At 34.3% G+C, this 24,532-nt stretch overlaps 1 long non-coding RNA gene across 1 annotated transcript; it reads left to right on the top strand.

Annotated features, from left to right (window-relative positions):
- The first annotated feature begins 1,112 nt into the window (after nucleotides 1-1,112).
- LOC148772860 (uncharacterized) lies at nucleotides 1,113-3,945 on the top strand. Its single transcript, XR_016031908.1, has 3 exons — nucleotides 1,113-1,574; nucleotides 1,662-1,988; nucleotides 2,446-3,945. It is a non-coding gene; the product is annotated as an uncharacterized LOC148772860 (long non-coding RNA).
- Nucleotides 3,946-24,532: the final 20,587 nt, after the last annotated feature.

Raw genomic sequence — 24,532 nt, 5'->3', positions numbered from 1 at the left:
TGATGATTAAAAAGCTGATTATGCTGCTCCAAGATCCTGATTATCGAGTAAGGTTATTCCTAGAGCGTAGGATTGGTGTCCTGTTCCAGACATGGGATGTCATTTTGAGCTATTCCAAGATGTATAGTAGGTTGTTTGATATCCATGTTGCGGTTCTTTCTGTTCTTTAGTATGAGATTTCCGCCCTTCCAAGAGAACCGTAGTATCTATCATCTAGAGATGCAGATATTCTTGGGATCACTAGTAACTACTCTCCTTACTCGTGATGTGTGCTCGAAGACGAATAAGATCGATAATGCAATCTGATAGTTCTAAATGTTCTGCTATTATCATTTGTGAAGGAAAATATAGCCAGTAGGAACTAGAATTATTTTTTCCAAAGCAATCTAAATTCAAGTTTACTGTTGTGCTATGTTCCTCAGACTCGGGTACAACTGTCGAATACGGGCGCGTATATCTCGGTGTCAGATTTTTTCCTATAAAATCTAGAATACTTGGACACGTAGAAAAAGGATCCAAGGCTTGGATACAGCTATCATTAATAATTCAAAATTTCGGTATTAATCTATTTTGGAGCACGTATCGAAGAATGTATTTAACCTGCCAATAGTAGAAGAACGGAACTCCAAAAGTCCATATGAAGCTTAAGACTATTACTTGGTTCTATTTCTCTTTCTTCCATTTTTTTTTTCTTTTATGTCTTTTCGCATCTTAAAGCCACATTATATTAAGGAATCTATTTGTTTTAGTTCAAATTTTGGCGTGAAGTTGGTTGTTTCCTCAAGGAAAACAGTTGTTAGAGCAGAAGAAGTTTTAGCTGCTGGTCTTCAGCCTAGCCCAGTAAATGGAAACCAAACTGCTATTGTAACTCGCATGCATCTTGTTCGGCAGAGCGAGAAAATAGAGCTGCAGGTTCTTATATGTCCCACTCCCATCAATATTTGCCTTTTTTGGTCATTTTATACTTAATATATTTGGGCCACAAGTATGCAGTGTCATAGACGGTCTAATTACATACACTTTAAAGATCCGCTCGACTGTAGTCCCTCGTGCATAATCACTCAAACACTCTTAGAGAGTTTTAAGTTTTTGATAAGACTATATCTATTAGTTAATTTTAAATTTATACATCATATTTACCATACAATTAAATGAAATAAGAATTTCAATTGTTTTGAACTTTAGATGTACTTTTTACTGTCTTAGAAAATATTGAATTGCAAATATTTCCTGCAATAGTAATAGACTAATAGTTTATGACAGAACATGAGTTTATGATAGACATTCAATACTCTTGTTTTTTTTGCTAATTTCAACTATTTTGTGCCACGAGGAATATGATACTGGAAATTGCTAAACCTTGTGGCACTGGCCACTTCAATTTCATTATGCTAAAGTAACTGACTAATTCCTTAACATTATTTCACTAGTGATGTTTTTAGGTTCGTGATTTGCTTAGATATATGCAGTTGCTCTTATTTGTTGTCAAGTAGGAGGAAATAAAATTACAAAAATTTACACCTCGCAAAACTCTTATGCACGTGTATTGTTGCTGCAATTGATCCCTGTTAAAGGTAACAATTTACAAGATTAGAAGGAAAAAACTTTAAATCCATATAAGAACCACTACCTTGTTTTCTGAGTTCTTGATCCTTATTCAGGGAACTGGTCTGTGTAATGCTTGATAGTATATCGACGGAATTACGCTATGCAAACAGGACAAAGGTGAGAAACTGATCCTTGTTGGGTTGCTTGTGGTGTAAGCTTAGTTGCGGTTATTGAGGTAATATGTGCTATATTATCTAGTTGAAGCTGTCATGCGTTTATGGCGTTTAAGGCTTTCAACAACTTTACAATTAATTGAATTTACAAACAAGAGACCTTTACGTCTTGAATGCGGAACCCATAAACTTCATCCATTATTTTTGCCGGTGGCTGCCGCACTGATCTCGAAGGAGGAGACTTCTGACATAGAGTGGGTTGCTAAGGTAGAAGCCTCTGAATCATACTCCACTGCTTCTGGGATTTTTTTGAATTGCTTTTAAACTCGAGTGCTCACCTATGACTTGTCTACCTTTATTTTTGCATAGTCGACAATTTTCAATGTAATGTCGACGTTTATCTTCATTTTTCTTGTTTCAGCTAAAAAACTAAGCATATATGTATAACAAAATTCTGTGAGTTATTTCTTCAAACTACATATATTGAAAGTAATGTCTAACCACAAAATTGAATTAGGCATCCGTATTTTGAGTAATATGCTAAAAGATAGAAGTATGTTGGTTGATTTATGGTTTGGATTCATGAGGAAAATGGAATTAGCATATCATGTAGGTTTCATTAATAATATATGTAAATATGTTAAAGGTATTCTAAATTCTCTATTTGCATTGAACATTTCTACAAATGACTACTTTTTCTTATGATCTCTCTCTGCCATTCCAGGTTGCTTGCCAGCCTTGTGCCGATTTTATATCACTTTGTGTACATCTTTTCTATCTGTATGGATTTACACTGCAGCAAGAAAATTGGGTACGACCAGGGATCTAGGGTGCTTGGGACTTATATTCTACAGATTGCTGAATTATCTGAGCATGAAAGAGATGGGCTTATCAGGAAGCGTATGGTAAGATCGACAATTTTACGTCAAAGCTCTCCTATGCTAATATTTTACATTGATAATGTAATAGGATAGTTTGTACGTCCAAGTAATTGTATTTTCATTAAAGTATGGTAGCATCTAATTGTAATGACTTTATTTGGATTTTCGTAGTTTCACCCGTTGTATGCAGGTTTCCATTGTTAATCATACATTATCTTTAGCTTCCAGTGTCCCGGACCCTCCAATTCCGTCTTCTCAATTTGGTGTTATTTGAAGCTTTTTGAGAAGTGTTCATGGACGGACTGTTACTTATATATATTTTATGTTTTGAGTTTTTCTGCTTGTAGATGAATCCATATAATATGTGATAACTGATAACAAATCTACTGCAGTTGGCATATAATTAAGAAGTGAGATGGGCATATAATTAAGAAGCTAACCTCGAACCATTGTTTACTGGGGCCCTCAGCCCTATTTGTCCTAATTTTACCTTTCTATGTGATTTTGCCAGTTGACTTCTCTAACATCTTTTCCCTTTTTTGTTGAGCAGTTAACTTCTGAATTTATTGGTTTCCACAATGTTGTTTCATTATATCCACATTGTTTAATCCGTCAGTAGAGACTACAAGAGTGCTTATTTGATTCTTTAGGACAAAATTATATAATTTTCTACAATGTTCAGTTTTTACTGTCTAAGTTGGTTGCATGTTCTGTCCCTTCTGAATTCTGTGGCAATCCAATCCCTCTGCAACTACTTCATCTCAACTGGTATCGTTGCTCCAACAGCTTACCATCGCTTATGATTCATCGTTGTACGAATACATCAAGGTATGAATTGGTTATACCTTTACTTTTGATGCTTTTGATTGAAAATGTTTGTTATCATTTTTCAATGTTACTTAAGGAGCTACAACTCTTCCCTGAATTTGATATATTTGATGACATACGGAGCTTTCACCTGGGATTATGTGTAACCTAAGAACGTGCTTTGTGCCTCATTTTTTTTTTTCACTTGATTCCTCAGCTTGTAAAGATTACATGTTTGCAGGTGCTTGTTCTTTATTTCATATGAACTTTTGCATCTGTTTAGGTTTTCATTATCCGTTGATTATTTTTGGAGTCTGAAAGCGTCTACAAAGGCAGAATGTCTAGGAAAGGGGCGCGTATTGGCATTTGGACAATGAAATTGTTCACGCTCTTTGGAATCTTGTTCCAGTATGCAGCCTAGCCTAGGTAACACAAATGACTGACCTCGGTGCCATGGTGCGATATCAATATGACTTGGGGTATCTCGGTGTTTTTTTATTTTATTTTATTTATTTATTTTATAAGTCAAAATAAAAGTTGGGATGTTAATAAAAAAAATTTGAGTTTATGTTTTATTTTATTTATGTTTACTGAACTAATGATCTATGCCTGGAATGTTCAAGAATAAATGTAAATTCAAAAAATTTGCCTTTTTAATTTTTTTTTTTTTTTTTTTTTTTATGTATTATGATCTTATTATTATTAAACTTTTATTATGTTATTAGAATATATACGTGATGGAGATATAACTATGTTTAAGAAAGTTTTATGTTTTGAATTATTTTTTGTTGAAGGTAGAGTTCCACAATTTTATTTAGGTTTCTTATGGTCATGATTAAGATGGTCTTTGGGAAAAGAATCGAGGATATTATTTTGATGGGAAAATTAGCAAGAACCCCCACATTTAGAAAATGTAATTAATGAAACACCCCCTCCCAAAAAATAACTATAGAAACTCTTTTATCTAATATTCCACTCAAATCATAATTTCATAATTCCAAAACTATAATTAATTGTCCAATACACTCTCTCTCCTACTTTTTCTTCTTCTTTTTCTTCTCTACATACATTTTTTTCATAGTTTCATAATTCCAAAACTATAATTAATTGTTCAATACACTCTCTCCTACTTTTTCCTCATCTTCTTCTCTACGTACACTTTTTCTTTCTCTCTCCTCCTTTTCTCATCCTTTTCTTCTTTCTCTCTCAACCTTTTTCATCATCTTCCTTCATTTCATCGTAGACACACACTCTCTCTTCTTTTTCATCCTCTTCTTCCTCTTTCTCTCTCATCCTTTTTCATCCTCTTCCTTCTTTTCACGCAGACACACACTCTTTCTCTCTCATTTTCCTCATCTCTCTCTCTCTCTCTCTTCTTTGTACAAATGGAAAATGTCATCACTCATATCATCAACAGGGTTGAAGCCGTATACACATTAATATCTTTTATTTTTATTTTTATTTTTTTCTTACAATAAACCGCGTAAGAAATTAAGAGAGAAAAAAACAACACCCAATTTTTTTTGGGATTAATTTCTGCAAATATGTCATGAGTGTGAATAGATTTGTCAGAATTTTCTGTTGATTTTGACAACATTATAGTTTGTTGGGAACAAAGTATGAATTTCCAGATTCTTCATCTTCTTTCTTCTCTGTGTTTTTTTTTTCTCTTTTCTGCTTGTTATATTTTAATGGAGTTCTTCAGTAAAGTCGTTCATGGAGGATTCCATTTTTTGAAACTGGGAGATCGAACTCCCACTATGGTTGACAAAGTGTGGTGTGGCGGCGGTGTGGTGACGATGTAGAGGTAGATTTAGGATTTTTGGTGGATCAAACGGATAACGGCGCGAGTAGAGAAATTCGCGCAGGCTGTAACTTTAATCGACTATATATGTTTTTAATAGTTGATTAAGTTAATCGACTATGCTCTAGTAGTCGATTTAGGTTAACCAACTCCATTTTTTTTTCTGATTTTTTTTATTGGTTCCAATTGTATAAATCAATTATAATATTTGTATATTTTTTGTTTTTGTAAAATATAGTTGATTTTGTATTATTTTGTAGTTGTGATATTTTTAATAGTCAGATTCTTAATCGACTATGCTTATATTTCATAGTCGATTAATATATTTGATAGAGAAAAAAAAGGTAAAAAAATGTTGATGTGCATAATTGGTGATAGTGTTGATGAGGTGACATCAGCATAATTGGAAAAATGGGCTAAAATTAAGAAAGGATTTCTCTCAAATGGTACAAAATAGTTTGAGCCTTTCCCAATTAAAAGAAGTATTGAGCGGTTATATTAAAGAGCCCCTATTTTAATACTATTACATGTGGGAGGGGTTTGTAGGTTAGTATCTACTATTGGGTAAAAATTACCTGCAATCTCTTCTGCAAGCTTTTCTTAGTGTCAGCGTTGGTAAAGAAATCCTTGTTTAGTTTTGGACTTTGAACTCAAGATAAATTAATGTATTATTATTAAGTGATTGGGTAGTTTGATGCCCATATACTTATTTTTATGAGCAAATACATACAAGTAGATGCTCCAATACAACATTTCACTGCACAAGCCTTGATATTTGATGCTAATGTTTTTATTTTTTTGTGATACTAATTATTGCACAAAAACTCGTATACTATAGCTCAGTTTTTTCACGAAAAATAGCTGAAATTGTCATATTTCTTTTTTAAATAATTTTTAGCATTGAAATATACACCAATAAAGATGTTAATTCATCAATAATATTGAAATAGTTCATCTAAATTTGGATGCACTATTTTTTTACTTGACGAACAAAATCACAAAAAAATCGTATACTATAATAGTTCACCTTTTTTTTGCTAATAAATGTTTTAACAACTATATTCTTTTAAGAGTTTTTTTTACCATCAACTATATAGAAATGAACATATTAATTCATAAATATTCAAGAAATAGTTCATCTAAATTTGGCTACACTAAGTTTTGACTAATCGAACAAAATAATAAAAAAAATGTATATTAGCTCACATTTTTATCAAAAAAAACTGAAACGGTCATATTTTTATAAAATAAATTATTGGAACTCAAATATATACAAATGAAGATGTTAATTCATAAATAATATTGAAATAGTTCATCTAAATTAGAATTCACTAATATTTGACTAGTCGAGCAAAATCACAAAAAACGTATAACAAACCAATGGTGGTTAAAACTCCCTTGAAGCTGTGGGATTAAGTAATCATCCAGCATTATCTTAATTTACGTCTCAAGGAGTAGGTTGCTGGATTCGATGGATCCCTCCTATCTTGCACGGCATTAAAGTGAACGTTGATGGCTCACGGAAGGGTGATTTATGTTCAGGAGGTGGTCTTATTCGGACATTTGACGGGAAATTGCTTCGAGGTTTTTCTTACTTTTATGGGAAGGGATCTCTCATTTTTGCAGAGTCTAAAGCTATTTTTGATGGGCTTGACATGTTTCGATCAGGTCTTGCTGGAGTGAGATTATGAGCTAGTAGTTGACATTGAAACACGTGGATTATTTCCACATTGTGTTTTAACTTTCTTATTTTCTAACTAAATTTTAGTTATGGAATAAGTAGTGCTTAGTGGGTTAAGTATAGTGCTTAGTGGGCTAAGTAGTGCTTAAGTGGGTTTAATTGTGAATATTATTCTAACTCCTTAAACTAACCCACTAACCCATTTTCTTGAGTGCTCTTGTGGTTGGTTTTCTTGCAGATCATGGGCTGAGGAGTGGAAGCTTGGAATGTCTATAAATACCGACTTCAAGACTCAAGAAAGTTGATCGATTCTATGAAATAAAAACCGAGGGCTGAAGAGAATACACGAGTGTTTTAGTTAGGTTTTAGAATCGGTTGTTTGTACTCTTCGTGAGTACATTCTTTACGTACTTCTCATAAGTACATTCTTTGTAGTCTAGATTGTTTAGTATATATGTTTCTAGACTTGGTTGTAAGAATGATCAAGATAGTGATTCATTCATAAGTTCTTTACGTACTCCTCACGAGTACATCTTTGAAATCTAGAATTTTTAATATTTTTCTTTTAGTATCTAGATTTGATTGTAAGAATGATCATGAGAATGATTCATTCATAAGGAAGAAGTTTTCGCACCTCTTCTGTTTGTATTCTTGGAATACTGATTTTAATATATTTTTTTCGTCCTGTAAAGGGCAAGTTCACAAGTCTTTACTTGTGAACATTTTTAATTCTGAGTATTGTTCTTTTGTCTTTATATTTCCGCTGCATGTTTGTTCAAGTGTCATAACACATAAGACAACACCTCTGTATTAAACGAATTCGGGACCATAAATTATTTCAATTGGCATCAAGAGCCAACACTTGACGTATACTAAGTGTTTGTTCCTTTTTTTTCAGAAACGAATTCGTGATGGATACTCAGATGACTGCTTCTATGCGACCTCCTGTACTTGATGGCACAAACTACACCTACTGGAAAGTCAAGATGAGGGCGTACATCAAAGCCATTGATGAGAGAGCCTGGAGATCTATCCTTACTGGATGGAAGCCACCAACGATGACAGATGAGGATGGGGATGTTTCTCCAACACCAGAATTACGGTGGACAGCAGATGATCTATCAAATGCCAATCAAAACTCAAAGGCGTTAAATGCAATCTTCAATTCAGTAGATTTAACAATGTTTAAATAGATTTCAGTGTGCACTTCTGCAAAGGATGCATGGGAGGTTCTTCAGCTACATTGTGAAGGATCAGACAGTGTCAGGAGAACCAAGCTCAGATTACTCTCTTCCAAATTTGAGAGATTGAGGATGAAAGAAACCGAAACAATTTCTCAATACAATGAGAAATTGATTGATTTAGCTAATGAATTTCAATCCTTAGGTGGTCCTTTAAGCAACGAGACACTGGTGAATAAGGTATTGAGAACTCTCCCAAAAAGATTCAGCATGACGGTTACTGCTATTGAGGAGGCCAAAGACACATCATCTCTACGGCTGGACGACTTAATTGGTAGTCTAAAGTCTAGAGAGATGAACTTTGAAGATCAAAGAAAGGAGAAAGGAAAGGCTATCTCAAATGCACTCCAGGCAGAATTAGAGAAGGAAGATGTTGCTCCGGAATATGATGATGATGCAGAGGAATGTCTCAACAATGTTGCATTCCAAATTCAGAAATTCAATAGGGCATACAGGCGAAGTGGAATCAAGCCCAGACAATTATTTCCAGATGGCTCTCCACAAAATCGACAAACTCAGCCCCGGAACAGATCTATTCCACAGAGAACATTTCCTCAAACATCTTCTCAAAACACTTTAAAAAATTCTTCATTTATTCGTTCAAATTCTGAACCACCTAACTTGGATCATATTAAATGCAGGGCCTGTTCAGGATTTGGACATTATGCTAATGAATGTGCAAATAGCTTGAGAAGAAGAGGAATGAGTTTGATTTGTGCTGTCAGTGATGAGGAGGAAGAGCAACCTGAACAGATAGAGGAGCATCAATCTACTAAACAATCTCTTTCTATCAGATATATCACTGAAAGTGCTTCTGAAACAGAATCACAAGGGGTTTCTCCAGATGCTGCAACACTTTCTGAAACACTTTCAGTAACAGAAATTTCTGAGTTAGATGATAATCATTATACATGTTTAAACTCTATTTCTTTGAATGCAGTAGAATCCAACAAAGAAGCAGTTAGAGATGAGGAAGAAATGTGTAAGAGATTGTTCAGTGACTTGGAGAAGAAGACTCAAGCTCTAGATGCAGCCAACAAGGAAAATTCTTCCCTTAAAGAAACAATCACACATTTGGAGGTTGGTATCACCAAGAAGGATCTTGAACTGGCAAAGGTGAAAGATGAACTCAAAGAAGCAACTCTAGCAATCAAGATGATGAATACCGGCACAACTAAACTCGAAGAGATTGTGTCATTGGAGAAGTACAACAAGAATGAAGGTCTAGGGTTCAACAAACAAGTGAAGAAACACAAGCCAGTAAAGAAGAAAGAAATTGTCTTTGTAAAAGAGAAGGGTTCAAATGGAAAAGAATGCAGGAATTCCACAGTCACCACTCCAGAGTCCAGAATAAAGGAATACATTTGTCATTACTGTTTCTCACCAGGACATATTCGTCCATTTTGTGAAAAACACAGTAGTGATAAAATGTTGTACAGAATGAGTCACATCACTCCAGGCAACACCTCAAAGAAAAAGGTAGAATTTACCAAAAAGGAGTGGAGAATATGGACTCCCGGCCCAAAGGTAAACTTATGTGCAAAGCAGTATACACTTCTTTAAATGCTAACATTTCAGGTTCATGGTACTTTGATAGTGGATGCTCTAGGCACATGACTGGAACAAAAGAATTTCTATCAAACTACCATACACTCAATGGAGGACGTGTAACCTATGGAGGAGGAGCTTAAGGCAAAGTGGTTGGACGTGGAACACTCAGCATTGAGGGACTTCCAAAACTTTCAAATGTCTTACATGTTGAAGGATTGGGGTCAAATCTCATCAGTATTAGTCAATTGTGTGATGATGATCTACGTGTTCAATTTGATAAATACTGTTGTTCTGTGTTTGATAATCAAAATCATTGTGTACTGACAGGTTCCATGTCAATGGATAATTGTTATCAAACAGGTGATACCATCTCATGCAAGAGCTCAAGAGTAAGTGAAGTAGAGCTGTGGCACCAGAATCTAGGGCACACAAACTTCAAAAATCTGAAGTTGCTCAACAAGTACAATGCCATAAAAGGAATTCCAGATCTCAAGATCAAGGACATTCCTATATACGGAATGTGCCAGAAGGGAAAGCAAACTAGAGTGCCATACAAAGTGTTACAACGCGTTGGTACCACTATCTGTTTTGAACTTGTACATATGGATCTTATGGGTCCTATAGAGGTAGAAAGTCTAGGTGGTAAAAAATATGTCTTTGTATGTGTTGATGATTTTTCAAGATATACTTGGGTGTATTTTTTAAGAGAAAAATCAGACACTTTTGAAGTTTTCAAAAATTTGTACAGGTTTGTTAGAACTCAATTTCAAGCTTCTGTTCGTAGAATAAGATCTGATCATGGAAAAGAATTTGAGAATGCTTTATTTCTTGCTTTTTGTAATAAAAAGGGTATAAAGCATGAATTTTCTGCTCCAAAAACTCCTCAGCAAAATGGTATTGCTGAAAGAAAAAACAGAACCATCCAGGAAATGGCTAGGGTGATGATAAGTGCAAAAAACCTGTCTAAAAGGTTTTGGGCTGAGGCTGTCAACACAGCCTGTCACATCTCAAACCGTGTGTATCTAAGATTAGGATCTATGATGACTTCATATGAAATTCTTTATGGTAAGAAACCTAATCTAGAATACATGCATGTGTTTGGATGTGTCTGCTATGTTCTAAATGATAGAGATCATCTAGCTAAATTTGATTCAAAAAGTGATTTGAGTCTATTTATGGGATACTCTAATAACAGTCATGCTTATAGAGTATATAATCTAAGAACTCGAACCATTATTGAATCTGTAAATGTGGTATTTGATGACTTTGCTGATCTCCGCAGTAAAACAGCTGAAGATGAAGTTGATGACTTAATTGCTGAAAGAGAAACAACAGAGGAAAACATTTCTGCCATAGATAGACCAGATACAAACAGTTCAGATTCAAGAGAAGAAGGTGCTGAGCCAAGTGTCACCACATCTGACTCAGTACATCCTACAGAGACTGAACTGCAGCCAACTTTTGATGTCTGCAGAAAGGAACCATCAAGCAGAATTCAGAAAAATCACCCATCTACTCAAGTAGTGGGAGATATCTTTGATGGATTAAGAACCAGAAGAAAAGAAAGAGTGAATTACAGAGATATGGTAAGATTTGCAAATTTATCTTCTGAATGTGCACTAACTGGAACCACTTGTTTTGTGTCTTCAGTGGAACCAAGGAATTTTGCAGAAGCTCTGAAGGATGAATTCTGGGTCAATGCAATGCATGAAGAGTTGAATCAATTCATCAGGAATGATGTTTGGTACTTAGTTCCCAGACCAAGTCATGTAAATGTGATAGGAACCAAGTGGATCTTCAAAAACAAAACTGATGAAAAAAGTACAGTTGTTAGAAATAAGGCTAGGTTAGTAGCACAAGGGTACACTCAAATTGAGGGTATAGACTTTGATGAGACTTTTGCTCCAGTAGCTAGAATTGAATCCATTAGATTACTTCTTGCTATAGCCTGCTTTCTTAAAATCAAACTGTATCAGATGGATATCAAAAGTGCATTTCTGAATGGGGTTTTAAATGAGGAAGCATATGTAGAACAGCCAAAGGGTTTTGAAGATTCTGCCAAGCCTAATCATGTTTTCAAGCTTAAGAAGGCACTGTATGGTCTTAAACAAGCTCCTAGAGCTTGGTATCAAAGACTCACTGACTTCTTACTTGAAATACAGTTCAATAGAGGGGAGGCAGACAGAACCCTATTTGTTAGAAGAACTAATAGTCATGTCATTATTGTTCAGATATATGTTGATGACATTGTTTTTGGCTCTACTTGTGCTAACCTTTTGCAGTCTTTTGTAGATTCTATGTCTCACACTTTTGAAATGAGCATGGTAGGGGAATTGAATTACTTCTTAGGTCTCCAAATCAAGCAGACAGATGAAGGAATGTTTGTGAATCAAAAGAAGTATGCTCTCAATCTGGTCAAAAGATTTGAGTTGGAATCAGCCAAGCACATGAAAACTCCAATGGGTTCCAGTCAAAAACTATCTAAGGATGATGTTGCAGAAGATGTCGACATCACTCTCTACAGAAGCATGATTGGAAGCCTTCTGTATCTAACAGCAAGCAGGCCTGACATTATGGTTAGTGTTTGTGTGTGTGCCAGATATCAAGCTAATCCCAAAGTCACTCATCTTAAAGCTGTGAAGAGGATTATTAGGTATGTTGCAGGTACAGTAGACTTAGGGATTCAGTTTTTCAAAGACACAAATACAAACTTGATAGGTTTTAGTGATTCTGATTGGGCTGGGGATATTAGTGACAGAAAAAGCACCTCAGGTGCATGCTTCTTTTTGGGGAATAATCTGGTTTCTTGGTTTAGTAGAAAGCAAAATTGTGTATCTCTTTCAACAGCTGAATCAGAATATGTAGCTGCTGGAGGATGTTGTGGTCAACTAATTTGGATGAAACAAATGTTGGGAGATTATGGGTTAACCAGTGATACCCTGACCATATATTGTGATAATTCAAGTGCTATTGACATTTCAAAAAATCATGTTCAATACTCACGAACTAAACACATAGATATTAAACATCATTTTATTCGTGATATAATTGAGAAAAATATAGTGTGCTTAAAGTACATTCCTACAGAAGATCAGCTGGCTGACATCTTTACAAAGGCATTAGATTATGAGAGGTTTTCTAAACTCAGAAAATCTCTCGGGATGTGTACTCAATAAACATGTCCTGAAATGTGTTGCAGCACCTCATCAAATATCTTAAGCTGCAACATAATTTACTGAAGCTTAGCTTCATTAAATAATGACTTCACTGTGATGGATTATTTTCTAAATCAGTAACTGGAAGTCTTTCACCTTGAAACGTGATCATGCTTCATGTAAACATTTAGGGAATAATTACACTCACATAAGTCAAACTCCTCTATTTTGATAGTCATATCTTAGTAACTGAGGAACCTTCAAACTGAACACTTGATCATGTTCCATGTGAATTGTTTGACTTGAAAATAAGAGTTTATTTAAAAAAAAAAAAATAAAAAAAATTTTTTTTAAACATATATATACTAATATCTATGCCTGTCAGCAAATTTTTTTCTCACTATTAATCATTAATAAATATTGTTTTTCATTTATGTACATATTTCATGAGTGCTACGTTTTTTTTTAATATTTTTAGTTTTATTGAATTTTCCCTATTTATATGGGTCATGGGTACATGGGTTAATTCCTTATTTTCCACTAAGTCCACTCCTTATTGTGCCATGTGTCACGTTTCTTCTTTAAACTGCCAAGAAAATTTTATTCTCCTTAATCACACTCTCCCCAAGAAAAACGTACACCACTTCTTCACCTTCTCCACTTCAATTTTTTCTTTCTTTCTTCAGCAAAATTAGGGCTTATAAATTTCGTGCTTTTTTTTTTCGAAAATTCACACTCAAAAATCAAAAGCACAAGAAGCAATTTTTTATCTACTGTATCATGGCATCTCCTCCTAGAAATCCTCTTCCAGCCGTTGATGATGTGCACAAGGATGCTGCAGCACCTGAACCAGCAGACCCTAATCTAGCCATCATCGTTCATCCTGTCAACCTTGAAGCCATGCCGACCAGCTTCATTGGGCCCGGTGACGAGCTGAATCCGATTGACCCAGACAACTTCGAGTACGTGGGTCCCTCTTCCAATGCAGGAAGGTTTCCAACTCGCCGGTCCAAGCGCATGAATCCCTTCCCAGATCTGAATGCTACTGGATCACAACGCCGGAGGGGAGGACATTCTCCCAGCACATGCGGCAGAGGTGGAAGAAGAAGCGGCAGAGTCGGTCGCACTCCAGTTAGGCCAAACCCACCAAGAGGCCTTCATTTGGTTGATGAAGAAACTGATGACGAAGAAGGAGATCCTACTTTTGCAGAACCAAGCCCAAGCTCTCTCCTCAAGCTCTACAAGACTCATCTCCACCAGCATCAACTCAGGGGGAGACATTTCAGTCCAACATGGCAGCAACTCCCTCTCAACATCCTGTTTCCGAAGATGTTGGTGCACATGTTCCTGAAAATGCTGTTGCACCTACTGTCTCAGACATGCTTCTCAAAATGTTGCTGAGGATGCTGCTCCCTACTAGGATGAAGAAATGCCTGATTTTTCTGGGATGTCCTCTGCTGAGCATGTTGACATTCCCACTGTTGATGCTCAGGATTTCACTACCACTGAAGAAACACCCTCAGCTCCAAATGAAGATCCTCTGGAAACTCTGGCAGAGGCAGCTGTTCAAGTGGATGCACCACCTTCCCAGGTTGAAGATGAAGAGAAAAGTGATGACAATGGAAGAAGATGCTGCTCCACCTGTTGCATCACCTGAGCCAGCATACATCCCAGATGAACTTGAAGAATCAGAAGAAGAGGAACACTCAGCGGATGAAGAGCTAGACTTGGATGGGAAGAATATGTCAACTCCTTTTGAGGTAAACAATGCCTTCAGTCCTACTTTTTATTTTGAATCTGATTCAAATTTGAGTCCTCAAATCATGAATTACCAATTCATTGAGGAAAAGAGAATTTCCAAGGATGAGTTTGATAGGCATAGGATCACTGCTTTTCTTGATCAAAGTTGAGGTTGCCTGTCCTTATGATCTTTCTGTTGTGAAGGAAATTTTTATGCCAATTTACAAACTTTTTTTAAAGAAAAATTCTCCAAACTTTGGAAAAAGTTTTTGTGCGAAATTCTATTTTTTTTCCAACATTATCAACTCTCATTTACAAACTCTTACTGTGATTGATGAGGATAATTATGGTGATTTTACTGAAGTTTGTAAGACTCTTTCTGGCAATCGTTTTAAATCCCTCTCTCATCTACTCCATTATGATGTCTCAAAATTTTAAGATCTTCCCTAGAATGGAGATAATTTCCTCTCAACTGAATCAGGTCAAAATAATCTTGGTACTGAAGGTGTTGCTCCTCATGTTGACAACACTCCTGACATCCTTATTTCTGTTTTTCGAGATTTATTTTGTTAAAACAGCTTACTCACTCCCTAGTTCAGATCACCTATCATCAGTGCATGGTGGAAATACTTCAGAGAGATCTTTCTGATCAAAAAGGGGGAGAAAAAGCTAGTCATAAAAGATTGAAGCAGGGACTTCTCATCCTTTGGATGCCAGAGGTAGAGAGCAAGGAGTTAATGAAGAAGGAGCAAAGAATGAGGGTGAAGCTCAAGGAGCAGAGGAAAGCAGTGGATCCAGTGCTAGCGATGGAGGAACAACAGCTAATACTGAGGAGACCTTGGATATTCTACTTTAATTATTTTTATAAACAATATTTGAATTTGTTCTGTTTTTATTTTCCCTCTGCACTTTTATGTTAATGTTGGTTGTCAAATTCAGGGGGAGTTCAAGCAATGACTCAGGGGGAGTTGAGCTAAAATTTAGTTTTGATCAGAAAGTTAAAAATGGGGAGTTTGAAACACGTGGATTATTTCCACATTGTGTTTTAACTTTCTTATTTTCTAACTAAATTTTAGTTATGGAATAAGTAGTGCTTAGTGGGTTAAGTATAGTGCTTAGTAGGCTAAGTAGTGCTTAAGTGGGTTTAATTGTGAATATTATTCTAACTCCTTAAACTAACCCACTAACCCATTTTCTTGAGTGCTCTTGTGGTTGGTTTTCTTGCAGATCATGGGCTGAGGAGTGGAAGCTTGGAATGTCTATAAATACCGACTTCAAGACTCAAGAAAGTTGATCGATTCTATGAAATAAAAACCGAGGGCTGAAGAGAATACACGAGTGTTTTAGTTAGGTTTTAGAATCGGTTGTTTGTACTCTTCGTGAGTACATTCTTTACGTACTTCTCATAAGTACATTCTTTGTAGTCTAGATTGTTTAGTATATATGTTTCTAGACTTGGTTGTAAGAATGATCAAGATAGTGATTCATTCATAAGTTCTTTACGTACTCCTCACGAGTACATCTTTGAAATCTAGAATTTTTAATATTTTTCTTTTAGTATCTAGATTTGATTGTAAGAATGATCATGAGAATGATTCATGCATAAGGAAGAAGTTTTCACACCTCTTCTTTTTGTATTCTTGGAATACTGATTTTAATATATTTTTTTCGTCCTGTAAAGGGCAAGTTCACAAGTCTTTACTTGTGAACATTTTTAATTCTGAGTATTGTTCTTTTGTCTTTATATTTCCGCTGCATGTTTGTTCAAGTGTCATAACACTTAAGACAACACCTCTGTATTAAACGAATTCGGGACCATAAATTATTTCAGACATGATATACAACAATGCATCAATTGCTTGGGAGATTCAGTACGTTATCAAAGGAATTCGTCGTCTTCTTAAAGATACTCAGATAGTGTAGCATATTTATCAGCAAGGAAATAATGTAGCAGATGGTTTAGCTAAATTGGCCCATGAGCACAAAGAGATGAAGCATTATTCAGATGCAGTTGATTTTCCTTGTAATATTAGGCACCTTTTATTTTTAGATAGGATTGGTATGTTTCAATTTCGTAAAGAGGGTACTCTTTTCTGTGTTCTAGGCCGATAAAGTTTAATGAGCTCCCCTCTTTCCCTTCATTCAATTAAACGAACTTTTTGGCCAAACAAAAAAATAAAAAAAAATAAATAAATAAATAAAATCATAACAATATTGAAATAGTTCATCTAAATTTTGATTCAATAATTTTTTACTAGACGAGCAAAATTAGAAAAAATCATATACTCAAATCTTATATATAAAAGAAAGAAACGCTAGGGCAACCCTAAGAAACCCTAATGTCATATTTGTAACTTTGTTTTTTCAATTTTTATCAATTTTTTATTTCCTTAATATTATTTTAAATATTATTTTTGAATTGTATCATATTTGTATCCCCTAAATATTATTTTAAATATTACTTTTTATTTTTATCAGATTTTTGTCTCCTAATTATTATTTTTTATGTTTATCAATTTTTTTATCTCCTAAATATTATTATAAATAATAATTTTTAATTTTATCAAATTTATATCTCGAAAATAAAATTTAAAATAATAGTTAGGAGATAAAAATGTGATAAAATCGAAAATAATATTTAAAATAATGTTAATGAGATTAAAGTTGATAAAATACGAAAACAATAATTAGAATAATATTTAGGAGATAAAATATGATTAAAATAAATATTATTTTAAATATTACTTTTTATTTTATCAGATTTTTGTCTCCTAATTATTATTTTTTATTTTTATCAAATTTTTATCTCCTAAATATTATTATAAATAATAATTTTTAATTTTATCAAATTTCTGTCTCCTAAATATAATTTTAAATATAATTTTCAACTTTTAGCAGATTTTTATCTCCTAATTATTAATTTCGAATTTTATCAAATTTATATCTCCTAAATAATATTTTAAATATTTGTTTCGAGTTTTATCATATTTTTATTGGTTTTTTATCTCCTAAATATTATTTTCGATTTTTATCAGATTTTTGTCTCCTAAATATTATTTTCGATTTGTATCAAATTTTTATCCCCTAAATATTATTTTAAATGATATTTTTGATTGTAATCATATTTTATCTCCTAAATATTATTCTAATTATTATTTTCGTATTCTATCAACTTTTATTTCATTAACATTATTTGAAAATATTATTTTTGATTTTTATCAAATTTTTATCTCCTAACTATTATTTTAAATTTTATTTTCGATTTTTATCAGATTTTTATCTCCTAAATATTATTTTTTTTATTTTTTATCAAATTTTTATCTCCTAAATATTATTTGAAATATTATTATCGATTTTCATCAAATTTTTATCTCCTAATATTATTTATGATAATATGATTTTCGATTTTTACAGAAAAGGGTAAATAAATCTGATTTTCATCCCTAGCGAATTTTGTGACATCATTTTATAGAATGTCTTCAATATTTGAATTTTATTTCTTACCTACCTAAGGTTTCTTATTTTGGTAACCCGACTTTAGATTTTTTTTCTTATTTTCTTCTTCATCCTATTCACTGTGTGGTAATTAGTTTACATCTTTTTCCATCATGGCTTATAAGTAATTTCATTTTGTTAAATTATGTGGTTCATTAATTTATACCAAAGATTTCAAATTTTATGTATAACAATTATTTCATTTTATATGTTATTGGACATGTTATTGAAAATGATGATTTGAGAGAATTAACCAAAAATCGGCGAAGCCACAAGCTATTGGAAGTCGACCTTCAAGACTTATTGTTTGTATACGATATTTAATTTATTGTTTATATTTATTTTTGTTTCTTGATTTTCCAATTGTTAATTCCAGTCGCAAAACAGGACTAAAACGAGGCAGTGGAGAAGGACTTAGTTCCGATGCAAGATGTATAGATGGTCTTTTACGATAGTATGTTGTCGACAGTTTAGTTTTGATTATGTTAACTAAGTTATTAAATCTAATTACTTTTAAGCTCAACATGAAAGAGATAGTTGATGATTTTTTTCCTGGTTTAAATTTTCAATCTACTGGTATTAGCTGATTCAATTCATTTGGAAAATTATTCAACAGTAAATTTATTTGCTTTTTTTTTGTGTGTGTAGTATACTTATTAATGTTCCACTGATGAATTATTATAATAGAATGTTGATCATACGATACATTAAATGTTTGTTTATATTCTTACAACATCAAAACAATGCAATTTGTTGTCCCGTGCATCGCACGGGTACTTTTCCTAGTATATAAAAAAGAAGATGTTAATTCGTAAATGGTTCATCTCAACTTGGTTTAACTCGAGCAAAATACCAAAAACTCGTAAACTACTCACATTTTGAAAAAAGCTGAAACATTCATATTTTTTTAAAAATAATTATTGGAACTCAAATATATACAAATGAATATGTTAATTAATAAATAATATTGGAATAGTTCATCAAAACTAGTATTCACTATGTTTTGACAAGTCGCGCAAAATCACAAGAAAACATGTACTATAACACTCAAATACTTGGCAAATACTTTTGTATTAGTTTATAACACTCAAATACTTCGTAATGATGAAGTTGATTCATAAAATGGTCAAGAAATTGTCTATCTGAATTTGGTGTTACTAATTTTAACTAGTCGAGCAATATTACAAAAAATCGTGTACTAGCTCACATTTTTTCGCAAAAAATGATTGAAATGGTTATAATTTTTTTAGTAGTTTTTTTACCATCAAATATATAGAAATGAAGATCTTAATGCATGGGATCAACACTACTAATCTGATGTCGCCGCAAAGTCTCTTGGCAACTGAAGCATATCTACAAAAAAGGAAACAAGCTAGCAGATAATCTTGCGAAAGAAGCTCATACTCATGTAGAGAAGAAATTTATTCCACCGACTTTTTTATTCCTAAAAATATTAATCACACTTTGTATTTAGATTGTATGGGGATATTTCATTTTCAAAAACATTGTAAATAGGGGTACTCTTTTCCTTGTTCTAGGTCGACAAGGTTTTTAACAAGGCACCCCTATGCCTATTTGGAATAAAAATTTCTTCTTTTCTGACCAAAAACTAAAAAAAAAAAGACAAAAGAAAAAAGAAAAGATCTTAGTGGATAACAATTCAAGAAATAGTTTATCCAAAATTTGGCTTCACTAATTTTTAATTAATTGAGCAAAATAAAAAAAAAATATTATACTATCGCTCACGCTTTTTTACGGAAGTTCGTATTTTTGTTAATAGTAGCAAGCACTGCGTGCGTTGCACGTGATTACGTATAATTTTACTTAACTTTACATATTATATTTTACAAAAAAAATATTTTTAAATAAAATCAAATAAGTATAAAACTCCATGTTCTACTTATGTATCAAGATGTATGATGAAATAAAATCATTCAAAAATTGAAATCAATAAGAATATAAAGTCATAAGAAAATAACTCAAATAAATTATTATCTATTAATTCATGCATGGAAAATGCTTACATTGAAATTTCTCTTATTTGGTTGTGATAGTTGATAATTTTCATTATCTTGAATTTTTGTGCATAAATATTGTTTGAAATAATTAAGTCTTTTTTTCTTGTCAATCGTATGTTATGATCCCTTTGGTTAAATTTACCAACAATTTCCTTAAAGAATGTGAAAATTTACTACATCGGGCCTTGTTTGGTTAAATTACAGCTAGCTTGCATCTAATTTGAAAAAATAAGCATATCTCCCTTAAATTTGAATAGTAGCTAAGACTTAACTAATAAGATCATTTACATTTTTTTTAAATTATATTTTTCCCCCGACCAAATATTGAGTAAACTATTGACCTCATTTTTGTCTAATTATACGTATGCACCCTTTACTTTCTTTTTTGACCTTAAAATTTAAAATAGTTTTGATCATCCAAGTTAATGATATGCCTAATTGGGCCGACCCAATGGGCCTACAATTTCCTTACATAATGGGCCACAAGCCTAATATCGAAGACCACAATCACCGAGGCCCAATCACCTTCAAATAAGGTTTGGGCCCAACAATCTCATTTGAGCTATAAATAAAGGTTTGAACTCATTCCTTAAGGTAGGTCCTTGATACGAACCCCGTAGAACTCGTTACGAGACCCAATACCTTACGCTGAAGCAAGATCGAAAACATCCAAAAACAAAGATTCAAAGGGTGGAACCGCGACCCGTTGCCTATAAAGAGGCAAGAACCTTGGTATGTGAGCCACAATCGATTGCGGAAGATCGATTGGTAAGTCGAGGTGAACAAACATAATCCACCGATATGTTCGAAGAGTTCTTAAAGAACCAAAGAGAATATTCTCAATTAAATCACCAAAATTCGTCCTATATAATAAGCCAAATTGGCAACCTATTTATAAGGTCTAAAAAGACTCCTTTTTTCACAAGGAAAATGACTTCTACATAAACTATAATAAGGAAATAAATAAATAAGCAAATCCTAACCATTAAGAACTCTAAAATACCAAAATAAAATAATAAAACCTAAATTAAAAACGTGCATAAATAAATTAAATAACTTGATCTTCAAGTTGGCTTCTCGATCACCCTTCTAATCTCGCGACATTGGGCTGTGCACGTGCATGCAATTAAAGCTCAATTTCAACACTGTTCCACTTCGAATATCTCTTTGCTCAAAACATGAAAGTTATAGATCTTTAAGTTAGCTTTCCGAATCATTTTGAATCAGCTTAAATGGACTTCAGATGCGAGAGTTATAACTCCAATGGTAAACTCTGCCAGAATAGGCGAGAATCTCGGATGCATGGAATTCGACTTGTCCAACGACTTCCCTTTCTTTTCTTCCAATTCCAAACCACGGACTCTTCAATGGTCTTATTCAACCCTTTACTCTCCAAGGACAACTCGAATAATGTCTTTGAACTCGTACGCTTTCGCGTCTTCCAATTCTTCCTCATGGAGCATCTCTGGATCGTATCATTCTCCCCCTCTTTAAAAGGATTCGTCCTCGAATCCGGACAAATATCACAAGGAGTATAAACAAAATCGATCTCTCTGTTTGGTACCGAACTTACACATCTCTGCACCACATCGCCAAACACACTATCTAGCATCCATTGAAGTGGATATGAACGCGAGTATTTTGTAGCTTGAAGTTCCAATGCGTTCAACCTCTGTATAGAGAATGATTGAAGCATCTCTCTAGGCACCGCCATCTCATCAACATTCACACTGAGAGTCTTCACTTTGGTCAGCTCGGCATTAACCTCGATGCATGGCTGGATCATATCATTCTCCACCTCTTCAAAAGGATTCGTCCTCGAATCCGAACCTTCTTTTTCTTCAAGTGGTGGCGCGGGCTTGCAATTTTCTTCCCCCTTGGACTCGACCTCAATATTCTCACTTAACTTTTCCTCAAGCAGCGGTTTATCACTTGCTGAATCGCCTACAATGTTCTGATTCTCAAAAGCTTGACGAGTATCTTCCTTTTCAAGTGGCGATAAAGAATCACCCTTTCTCTTCAGTTCCTCGTAGTCTCCTTTTTCTCGTAGAATTGCCTCTGCTTTGAGTTTTTGTAATGGTTCCCTCGTTTGCCTCGTTGAAGATCTCCTATGTGATAACCAAATCGATGAACTCCGTTCTTCTGACTTAGTAACTTGCCTCAAGCTTTGCATCTTCAATTCCCTATAATAATGGGCAGGAACAAACCTCCTTCTCATGATTGCCTTCATGGACTCCCAATCTTTAATTGGTGGTTCGCCACAGCGGCGCCTAGTTAAGACAAATTGATCCCACCAAGTAATTGCATAGTCAATGAACGCTTCGACGACGAGCTTCACTTTCTTCTTTTCGGAATAGTAATCAGAATCAAATACGTGCTCAACCTTTCTTTCCCATTGAATGTACGCCTCGGGATCACTCTTACCTTGAAAAGATGGTATAGTCAATTTCATTGAGCTAAGGTTTCGATCTACGCCATCTCTTTCTCGACCAAAATATCCTCGGCTCGAAGTTTCAAATTTGAACCCTCGTCCCATACTCTCCCTCCTTGATTTTGTAGTGTTCACACCAAAATTTCCATCACGATCTACCTCTTTATCAGGATAAGGTATAACTGGTTGGTGCACATCACGATGTACGTATGGCCCTCGAACATGTTGATCTTTGCGTAGTTCATTTAGTTGGGTAACAATTCCTTCCATCCGATCATGGAGTTCCTGGAAGCGTTTTTCCATTGACGACATCCTACGGTGCTCAATTCTTTCTTCTTTATAACCGGCCTTCTTGGACATGATCAAAACAAATTTTTTTTTGACACTAATACACCCTAACTTGGGCTGTAAAGAACTCTAAACAAGAACAAAATTCGACTACTTTTTTTTTTTTTTTTTTTGACACGAACAAACCCTAATTTGGCTAAAAAGAAATCTAAAAAAATAAAAATTCGATTTTTTTTATTCTTTTTTTTTTTAACGAAGACTCTAAATAAAACAACTCAAGAAAAGATGAGATGTACTAGAAGACACAACAAAAAAATAAAGATAGGTGAAACCTGTTTTGGATGTTGGCTCTGGTTACCAACTGATACGAACCCCGTAGAACTCGTTACGAGACCCAATACCTTACGCGGAAGCAAGATCGAAAACATCCAAAAACAAAGATTCAAAGGGTGGAACCGCGACCCGTTGCCTATAAAGAGGCAAGAACCTTGGTATGTGAAGACGCCACAATCGATTGCGGAAGATCGATTGGTAAGTCGGGGTGAACAAACGGATTCCACCGATATGTTCGAAGAGTTCTTAAAGAACCAAAGAGAATATTCTCAATTAAATCATCAAAATTCGTCCTATATAATAAGCCAAATTGGCAACCTATTTATAAGGTCTAAAAAGATTCCTTTTTTCACAAGGAAAAGGTTTCCTACCTAAACTATAATAAGGAAATAAATAAATAAGCAAATCCTAACCATTAAGAACTCTAAAATACCAAAATAAAATAATAAAACCTAAATTAAAAACGTGCATAAATAAATTAAATAACTTGATCTTCAAGTCGGCATCTCGACCACCCTTCTAATCTCGCGACATTGGGATGTGCACGTGCATGCAATTAAAGCTCAATTTCGACACTGTTCCACTTCGAATATCTCTTTGCTCAAAACATGAAAGTTATAGATCTTTTAGTTAGCTTTCCGAATCATTTTGAATCAGCTTAAATGGACTTCAGATGCAAGAGTTATAACTCGAATGGTAAACTCTGCCAGAATAGGCGAGAATCTCGGATCCATGGAATTCGACTTGTCCAACGACTTCTCTTTCTTTTCTTCCAATTCCAAACCACGGACTCTTCAATGGTCTTATTCAACCCTTTACTCTCCAAAGACAGCTCGAATAATGTCTTTAAACTCCTACGCTTTCGCGTCTTCCAATTCTTCGTCATGGAGCATCTCTGGATCGTATCATTCTCCCCCTCTTTAAAAGGATTCGTCCTCGAATCCGGACAAATATCACAAGGAGTATAAGCAAAATCGATCTCTCTGTTTGGTACCGAACTTACACATCTCTGCACCACATCGCCAAACACACTATCTAGCATCCACTGAAGTGGATATGAACGCGAGTATTTTGTAGCTTGAAGTTCCAATGCGTTCAACCTCTGTATAGAGAATGATTGAAGCATCTCTCTAGGCACCGCCATCTCATCAACATTCACACTGAGAGTCTTCACTTTGGTCAGCTCGGCATTAACCTCGATGCATGGCTACGGGGTTCGTATCAGTATTCTCCACCTCTTCAAAAGGATTCGTCCTCGAATCCGGACAAATATCACAAGGAGTATAAACAAAATCAATCTCTCTGTTTGGTACCGAACTTACACATCTCTGCACCACATCGCCAAACACACTATCTAGCATCCATTGAAGTGGATATGAACGCGAG

The sequence above is a fragment of the Erythranthe guttata genome, chromosome 1 (assembly GCF_056151865.1).
Source record: "Erythranthe guttata isolate IM_541 chromosome 1, IM_541, whole genome shotgun sequence".
Classification (NCBI taxonomy): Eukaryota; Viridiplantae; Streptophyta; class Magnoliopsida; order Lamiales; family Phrymaceae; genus Erythranthe; species Erythranthe guttata.
Note: the sequence above shows the minus strand (reverse complement) of the source record. Positions and strands in the feature narration are given on the sequence as shown.